Here is a 9,766-nt window from a genome sequence, read left to right as displayed (position 1 = left end):
CACGTGCTTGAAGATTGCTCGTGGTGATGAGATTGGCTACCACGACACGGGCACGACTGGCGCCAACCGTTGCGGGAACGCTGTGATGTAAACTTCACCGTGAATTAAATCGACACTTACGCTGCTCGTACGATGCTCGGCGATTGGGCGCATGTAGCGAGAAGGGAGGAAGAAACGCAACGCAAAACATTTCAAAGAAATGCAACGTAGTACGGACATAAAACTGATAATGATTTGAATGGGAAACATAAACCAAACTTAGCCCTAGGGGATGATCAGCGGTGCAGTAGCCTGCATGTGCCCGGCTAGCTCAGTCGGTAGAGCATGAGACTCTTAATCTCAGGGTCGTGGGTTCGAGCCCCACGTTGGGCGATCTTGTGAGATCCTTATTTTGATTGCTAAGAAGAGATATTTTATTAATAAATACAGCGGACTACGGGATGCTATAAGATGGATTGAGTGAGAGAGGTGTTGTGTGGTGAGAGGAGAGAACATTTCTTACTTTTATAGAGATTGATATCTCAAAAGAACCCAGCAGTGAGAGACAGAGCGTGCTTTCAACCCCCTATTATCAGTTTGATTGCTTCCCCTTTCATAACGACTAAACTAAAATAGAACAAGTGCAAAAAAAGAATCAAAATGTAATACTCTAACAAGACTATTTTTATATTACGTTACAGTGCCAAGTTCGAGAATCGTATGCCATGTGCCCATTTCGCGCCCTTATCACCTCTGTTTAGAATTTCGTTTTCGCTACTCATCAATGAAACACTACCGAACAAAATAAAACATAAAACAATGCAGCATTAACTGCTGCCACTACTGGTGCACGCCACATTTTGCTACCGAACAAAACTCTCCCATCGGGGTGGGGTCGTCCAAAAAAAAAACCACTACGGCATTACTTGCTGCGAGACTTTACCGGCATTCGGTTCACCCTGAGTACGAATTTGTCGTGACGATTGGCAGAGCTATTGAAGCCTCCCATAGCATTGTTTGAGCTGGTGTATCTGTCGGTGTGGGTGGGCTGTACGTGTGGGTGGGTGTGTATTTGTTTGTGTGTCTTTTATCGGGCGTAGTAGGCATTGGGGGCAGTGTTGGCACTATTGGTTTGTCACTAGAATAAAAAAAACAAACAAACAAACAAATAAACAAAATAAATAAGTAAAACAGGATATAGGCAAGAAGCAAAATTAATTAACTACCCGTAATACGTACATCAGTACGAACATTCCTTATCGTTTATGTAAACTAAGTCATCGAATGGAAAAGTCAAAACAAACAAACACACATCTAAAATGAGCGAAACAATATAAACTGTGAGACAAACACGCTGAATGTGGCGTCACTGATGGAGGCGCAATACGAAAGTGACGTGAAACGACAAGATGCTTCGATTTTAAGTCACTTGACAGATATCTCAGGTAGAACATGGATTTTTACAATGATGAGGTCTTGAGTTGTCCGTTCCGTACCAATCTACCATAGAATTTTAATCGATGGAGGCCCTTGATGGATTTTTCAAGTATCATAAAACTTATTACTTAGTTTGTTGACCATAGAGAAGATATTTAATGTATGCGAAGGGTACTAAATAATAGACTTATTGTGCTTCCTAATCGATTATCTTCTTTGGGGATTATACAAACTGCAGCGTCATTAGACATCGTTCAAGCACTAAAATCGCTTCGTGCTCTTGCCCTCTCAAACTCCCGGCTTGAAGAAGTTTTTGTCAGTTTTCATCCAAGTCCAGTTCTCAGAAGCTTATGTGAGTACCGGAGCTATATAAGTTCTTTATAATCTCAGCTTCTTTTGTCACAGAATATCATTAGATATGTTGTATAAAGTAATGTACCAAGCAGTATATAGCAATAAGTTAGACACTTGGCAATTCCATCGATATTTTACACTTAAATCTCCTATACCTCAAATGCCCTCCGAAGTCCGAAGGTTATAGCCTCTTATTTTATTTTAGACTCCTTTTAAAAGTGCAGTATATTATCAACAGTTAAGCCGCAAATCTTGGAACTCTGCATCCATGTGCAGATCATCATCCAACAAACGAGACTAACAACGTACTGAGATGTTGCATTTATTGCGATAAAGTAGCATGTCGTGAAGCTGTGCATCGCATACAGGTTATCGTCCAACAAACGAGACATCGAACAACGTTCTGAAACGTTGCATTTATTGCAAATCTACCAGCCGATATAATAAAAAAATACAGAATTACCAAACTGCCGTCAGCGTCATGTTTTTCGTCCCCAAAACGGGCACAGAAGTAGACGAAATATTTTACACATTAATTACATCTCCTCGACTGCAACGGCAACGACAAACGCTGGGGCCCCGGGCACATTCAGCGGAAGGGTGTCCCAAATTCGGGCGGGCGCGAAAACGGCGAAACTAATGGCTGCCATTACTTTTACGGTTGTACATGTTTTCCGTCGTACAGGAGCGTGTGTGTGTTGGTGTGCTTTTTTAGGCGTTGAAATAACTCTCAGAGCTGGAGGTCTTCTCTCGATGGGTCTAATTTAATTAGAACCATCTGTACACCCTTGCAGACGACGATGCAGACGATGGGTGATGATTCGGTTTGTCCTCGTTTGAAAAAAAAAGTCTCGTACGCATCATTACGGCGCTAGGAGGTTCGAGTAGTAATTCGGGGAAAATTGGCAACCGTCTTCGGTGGCGAGCTGCAGCAATGAATCAAACCCGGTACCGAAAGGTTCATAATATTGATGACGATAAACTAGGAATTACACCGGGACGTTGTACAGCTGCAGCATTTTATTACTTTCGCAGTGGTTGTGCCATAATCAAATTAAAAGTGGCGCAATCGAACCCTGTAGGGGAAGCGTTTTGTATGCAACACCACTGCGCATGATAAGCGTTAAAGCTATCGTCCACGGCTCGTGCGCTTTTGCGATCACGCGTGTTTCACTCGTGTGCCGATGGCGATCTTGTTGCGTTTCGCGAGTTTGTATCGCCGCCAATGCAGCAGCATAAATTAAGCGAAGCGCATCAAGCGACGTCTCTCCCGGCTTAGGGCGCTTCCTTCCCTGTCGGCTGTGTTGGCTCGCGCGAGACATCATCTTGCAAGCAAAAAAAAAAAGCAAACCGAGCAACCAACCAGCTGTGTTAGATTAGATTCCCATTCGTTCGATGCTCCACCGCATCAGCCGGCAGTCACTACGGTGTCGGTGGTGGAAAATTGATCAAAATAGCCCAAAAACCGATCCACGATCGTGGACCTCGTGCAAAAAAGGGCATTGCTCGGTGGATGCACACGGTGGGGTGTATGAACGCGGTGTATAGCTCAGCCCAAAAGCCACCCGCCCCAGACAGAGCACCCCGGAGCTAGCCGCATCTAATCAAACCGGTCGAGGCTCGTGCCATCCTTCGATATGCTGCGCCACAGCTAATCGCCCGAGCAACTAAAGACGGCAACTTGAGACCAAAAAAAAATGTATAAGCCGTCCGCTACAAAACCTATAATACTATGCTGTTGCTGGTGGATTGCTGCAGGTAGGTAAACCTGGCATTAGAGCAGCGAATTAGAGAACCCCAAACCCAACAGCAGCAGCAGCAGCAGCAGCTGGCTGAATGCATAATTTGTTTCACTGGTGGCAGCTCTAGTTTTTGCCGCTCCACCCCGATCGTGGCTGTAGCCGAACTGCACGGCCAAGATGTTTCTTTCTACCATCCGTTCGATGGCGCAGGACATGATTTCCTAGAAATTGGCCAAAGTTGAATCCTCGGGCTCGGGTTAAGCTTTTCGGCGGCTTTCGAGCGGAAGGTTCGCAAAGGGAATTCGTTATTTATTTATGTTGCCTCATTGGCGATCGGCAAACATCTGCAGATACGGGCAGGATGCAATCTAGCGATCGTAGTTGCGAACGTGTGCAACCTTGTGGCGTGCCCGTTGTGGACCGCCCGTGTTTAATGTTGCCTTTAATTTACCGGTGTCAAGTGCGGTTTGTCCGTCGCGGAGGTATTTATTGGTGTCTTAATGAAGAGACGAAGCTTAAAAACGTCCACCATGTGTAATAGAGCAATACAAGAATTGAGGACATAATTTATCTCGACAAGATCACACCAATATCACCAAAGTACGAAGGAAAAACAATCAAATGTTGGGTAATTCATAAACCTCAACAAATACCGTCCGCAAGTGAGTAAAACCCAGTGAACTGTCAACCAGAATGTACTTTACAAATGTCTGAAGATGCTTGTCGCTGTCTCCGCTGATCATGTCTTGAGATCTCGCTTGCTGGGCACGGTAGTCGTTTATCATTTCAGCTGTTTGCTTTGCTTCGAGGCTTTCAAGGCAAGCTTATTCCGCTTTATCCATGACAGCACATGAGGATATTCACGTCTAAGTCTGCCGAAGATGGCAAAAAAAAGGCAATAGCCCTGTATCTTCAGCAGCGCATCGAAGATGTCGGACCGCTGGTGGTGGTTTCTCAATTCGGATGACACTTAGTCGACAGTACATGAGCCATGCGGATGGAAGTCTTACTTGCGGACTGGCAAGTGCCCCACACAACACACACACAGAAAAAACCCCCAAAAGAAAGATCCCAAAACAATTCGTCATCAAAACCGTTTACGGGAGCAAACGCGCCTAAAACAATTCCACGTCAGCCGATTACAATAACGCCTTTTTGTCGGGGCACATTCGCTCCCGACCCGGGACTGTCATTCGGCTTGGTTTTAATTTTACAGCAACTCGATGCCAATCTTTCAAATCATTATTCTGCGTCGTCGTTTCCGAGGCTGTCCGTGCGCTTGTTCTGGTGGCAAGTTTCGCATTTCGCGGACGCGCACGATAGCAGGAAGGGTTAGTCTTTAATTCGGGTTTCATTTGTTGTGCGCCGGGGAACTGTCCGGGCGCACAGTGAACGAGTTGTGTGTAGTTGTTGTGCAATTTTTTGTATTCCCGCAGCAACTTCGCTCCCCATTCGCTCAAGGTCAATCATCGTTATGTTTATAAATTAACAAAACTGTATGTAAATCTTCGGCCTCTCTGTCTCCTGTTTGTGTGCACCATCCCGACCGGGCATGACATGTGAAATGTTATTATTATTTCCATTCTGGCCGTGCACGCCGTATGGGCGATAGTAGTTTTGAGGTCCCCCGCCTTAAAAAACCATCCTTCCCTGCTTCGCACCGGCCAGACGGATTGGCTGGCTGGGTTGTTGTGAATGAGTTGTTTCAATTGTTGAAGCATAACGAAGAGGGTAATGGATGAATAGTCATCTCCGCTCCTGGGAGTGGGAAGGAGCAGAAGCACTACGGATGTGGAGTAGTGAGAGAAGAAATGCACAATTTGGAGGCCATTTTGGGCATTGATGGGTGGAATGGTGGAAAATGTTAGGGAAGATGAACCTCCCTTAGACAGTTGGGTGGGATAAGGGAGTGTACTAATAGCCGATTGTAATGATGGCAAACAAATGGACCCATTTGTACTAGATCTCTTGTCCAGTTCGTTAGTTTGTTTTCCAACCATAGCTTCTAACTTTAATAAATAAATTAAGCTTAAGTAAAACTATTTTCTACCCCACAGTTGTAATTAAAATACTTAAATAAATACAAGTTTATTTCCCTTATTCCTCACCCCCCGGCGGGGGGTGGATTTCGTGCAACGACCGTTACCGTAAACCACTCGGTTCCGAACGAACGACAAAAGGCTGCAAAAGCTGCTGACGGCTTGACAGGAATAATGTGCCCCGATGTGTTCATAAACCACCGTGAATGGTTGGGTCCCCGGGTGGGGTGTGCGAAAAAGACGATCCGGTGGTTAGTTTGCGTGCCTGGTTGAGTTTAATTTTTCTTGTTTACCATAACGAAGGCGAACAAAACACCGACAAATGGTCGGTCGCAAAACGCACGCGAATTGAAACGCCGCAAATTTTGCCAGCGGAACACAGGGATCACAGGAACGCATTGAAGAGACTGAACGGAAAAAAAATCTCACGAAAAATGAAACATGCGATGGGGAGAGGAGTTGAATGGGAAGGAATTGAAATATGCTCCGTCCCGTCCACTGTTTCTCGGTTTCTCTCCCTGAAGGCCATACGCAATGGTGTTGTTTAACATTTCCGTGGTTCAACGGGTGATTGTTTATTAAACATCGATCATTGTGCAACCATTAATTGTGTTGGAATCGCACGAAGGAAAGAGGAATTTAAGGAACACGAAAGGCCAATGATTAGGCAGGATGAGCCCAAACCCATATTGGTTGATTAGATTAATAAAAACTGCATTTTATGCAAGAAGGAAATAGAAAATGTATTGTCTCACGAGTTGACACACATTCGAGCATTGCTTCAGAATCATTTTCCGCGTTTTCTTTCACATCCTGAATGTCGGCATGTGTATTGATTCTCGAACGCAGCACCCTTCCCCAGCAAAACATCAATTTCCGATGGCCTTGGGTTTGGAACAAGAGAGCAAGAATGGACAAACTGTAAAATTTTACGCCTCCCAGCAAGGATCGCTTCTCTCCCTCTCGGTTGTCGTTTGCCCTATTGCTCTTGTTTTCGTCACATTCCGCACAACGTTTCCCTCCCCAAAACGGGAGGGTTCTTCCTGGGGTACTGGTATCAAAAAAATGTTGCACTTCGTTCGCCCCGCTTCCGAGAAGAAGCTCAAGGACACCCGTGGGCTGTGTGTTTGTGTGTGTCTGTGTACATCGGGTCTGCTTTCGTCGGCTGTCGCTTGATTTCCGTTTCTTCCCATTTCGCTTTTCAACCTGCCTCCGTTGCAAGCATTCCATGGCCGTGTATGAGATCTCGCCGTGCCGTGCTTCGGTTTATTAGCTCCAGTTGTGTGTGCCAAGGTTGGGGAGGAATGTGGCCGGCGAAACCTACACTTAGATTGCATTTATCATCACGAGACCTTGGGTTTCTGGCCGGCTCCATCCGCTCCCGACTGATGCTACCGAGATGCGCCCCAAAAATCGTTGGTGCACTTGGCGCACACACATGAAGGACGAATCGGTGCAGCCGAAAATGAGGGAGCCTCACTGTGCGGCCACAGTCGCCACACCGGAGAGCGGCATCGTAAAAAGTGTTTTAACCATGGCTAAAGTTCGATTGGTCGGTCGGAAGCCGTTAAAACGGCGCCCAGTGCAGTTGTGGCCAACCAACCGCCCTAATAACCGCTATTAGGGCGGCTAATATGATTAATAAAATCAAAACCGGGCCTCTGCCACCGTCGATCGAGGGAGTTTGTGCAGTTCCGATCCGGAGCCCTTCCGTCGGGAATGGATCCGCGGTAAACATAAAGGCAATCGCTAAACAGAAACGATCGAATCGTGTTTTTGGGAAAACATATTTGGAAACCGATAAATTGGGTGAAAATTACAGCGGAACGAACGATTTGTTTGTTTTGCTCTTTGCGAACGTGAGTGTTATTTCCCGTTTTCCCGCGATTTGGACAAGCTAAAGGGACACTTTTGGGACTCTCCAAAAACTTTGAATTTTAAGAAATTCATAAGCGCTTCGAATGGATCTTCAGCAAAGAAATATTCAAATCATGATTCTACGACTCCCAAAAGATTAATAATTCTTCAATACCTGATTGTTATTGAAGATTCTTCAATATTCTTCAAGATTAGACTAATCTGAACTAATCTTACGTAGATTAGATGAAGATAGCTTCATGTATCCATGGCTTAATGAGATACAGTTTAACCTAAAATTTTAAAGCAATATTTCAATCGAGACGATTTCAAATCTAAATGGAATAAAACACTTCCAATGAATTAACGGGTTGAACAGCGTAAAGTTTACGCTTCATCAAGCTACATTTGCCACCAGACGCTTCTGTCATTCCGGCAACTTACCGTGCCAGCCATCACGTTACCATTGGATGCATAAACTGACGTGAGGTAAACGCTTTGCACCAATAAAACCCATCCTTGCCGATGATGAATTTCGCTCTGCCAAAGGTAGTGACGAGCTCTAATTATTATATCAAAAAGTTCGCTTCAACTACTTAAAATGAATTTCATTCCCCTTTCGGTTCGCTGAAACCGAACGAAAAAGAGTTTGATATCGTGCCGTACCGTGTGTCCGAGACGGGACGCATAATTTCACTCTAATTTAGAGCGTTCCCTGCACCCCGCTCGCCTCCCTGCGACGCTAATTTTACTCCAGCGACCACCGAAGCGATGGCGGTAGCCGAGGGAAATCCATCAAAAAACTCAACTGCCATAGCCGGCACATTCAAACAACATGGCGACGAACATTTGCAATCCTGCAGGGTGTTCGGGCGTGTTCGGTGGAATGGTGGAACGGAGATAAGGATCCACATTCGGTGCGTTCCTTCGATTGCAGCTCGGTTGTTCCCATCTAATCGAATCGAGCGGTAGACACACGGGAAGGATACTAACGAACTGAAAAAGCCACCCGCTCCGAGTGTGATCCTTTTCGTGCCGGAAATTACCGCGTCGGATGGGACGCATGTCTCGTGCGCACACAACAGCCAATAACGAAAAAAAAAGTGGGGAACCACCGGCAACATCGGTTGTTCGATAAAGTTTTCTCCCAAAAAAAAAAAGAAATAAAACTCCGCTCAAAACTCCCTTTTTTCCATGGTGGTAGTCGGAAGGACATTCGAGTCCAGTCGACGAGCTCGGACACCTAACGGGGAATGGCGAAATTGTGGGTTGTCTAAAGAGTGCCGCAGGAAAATGGAAATTTTAAGCCACCCCGGTGGGGTGGGTTTGAAGCGAGGGAAGAACCGGGGAGCCGGTCGGTATTGCGTTTTCTGCAAAAGCAAATGTACCGTTCGTTACTTGCGTGATGTCTGCCGGGGAGTTTGCTTCGCTACAAGCACGACATGCGGAACGCATTTGGCCGTCCGTGTGCTGTGATGTGCTGCCGCTTTCGGACCACTTTCGACAAACAAACAATCGCTCATTATCCTTTTTTTCCAGTGTGTTCACTCCGTTTTGTTTTGCTTTTGCACACAGTGTCAAACAAAATGAGGATTAAACGGCTAGGATAATGTGTTGTTTTGTTTTGGGTAGAAAGTAGGAAAATGAGGGGATATTAGTGTAGCGCGGGGGGATTAATTACGGCAGGGAAATGAAGGCCCCTTCGGCAATAAACTGCTAACACGAATATTAGCGAGAATGGTTTACAATTTATCACAGCGTAGGAATGGTTTGAAGCTTTCGAGTTAAAGTAGCCAATCAGTTCCGTAAAATTTATGCGAAATGTAAAGTCGTCCTTGAGATGCGATTGAGATTGCTGCATTCTTCTCAGATTCATCATAGTTCCCTCAGTCGATCTAGAATTATAATTGAGCATCATTCATCATTTGTCTGGCAAGGCTTAAAACGATTCATGATGGGAAGTATAATGCAGTTTTGGTGCGTCAATTCCCTCACGGTGTCGAACGTCCTATCCACGTCCGATAATTGTTAACCTTCCGTCTCAATTCTCAAGGACTCTCGAATGTCTGCCTGTAAGCCTGTAAGTAACCGCCACGTACCCTTACACGCCTTAGAAATCAAAGCCAAAGCCGTCAAATCAACCTGTCGGAACTAACCCTTTTGTAGTTCCCGGTCGCCGTAAGCTCTGTGTCAAAAATAATACCCAAAAACATTCGACCACACAACAGACACAGCGCGTACTGCCTGCGGCATCAAAGATCGGCTTCAATTTGGAGAAATAAAAAAACTCGCCCTCTCACCTCTCGCGAAACCGGCCCCGGCGACGGATGGGTTTCAATCGCTACGGTTAAGTACATT

General features: G+C 45.5%; 1 non-coding gene across 1 annotated transcript; it reads left to right on the top strand.

Annotated features, from left to right (window-relative positions):
• Window positions 1-299: 299 nt before the first annotated feature.
• On the top strand, window positions 300-372 carry Trnak-cuu (transfer RNA lysine (anticodon CUU)). The gene has a single exon. It is a non-coding gene; the product is annotated as a tRNA-Lys (tRNA).
• The last annotated feature ends 9,394 nt before the right edge of the window (window positions 373-9,766 follow it).

The sequence above is a fragment of the Anopheles moucheti genome, chromosome 3 (genome assembly GCF_943734755.1).
Source record: "Anopheles moucheti chromosome 3, idAnoMoucSN_F20_07, whole genome shotgun sequence".
Lineage (NCBI taxonomy): Eukaryota > Metazoa > Arthropoda > Insecta > Diptera > Culicidae > Anopheles > Anopheles moucheti.
Note: the sequence above shows the minus strand (reverse complement) of the source record. Positions and strands in the feature narration are given on the sequence as shown.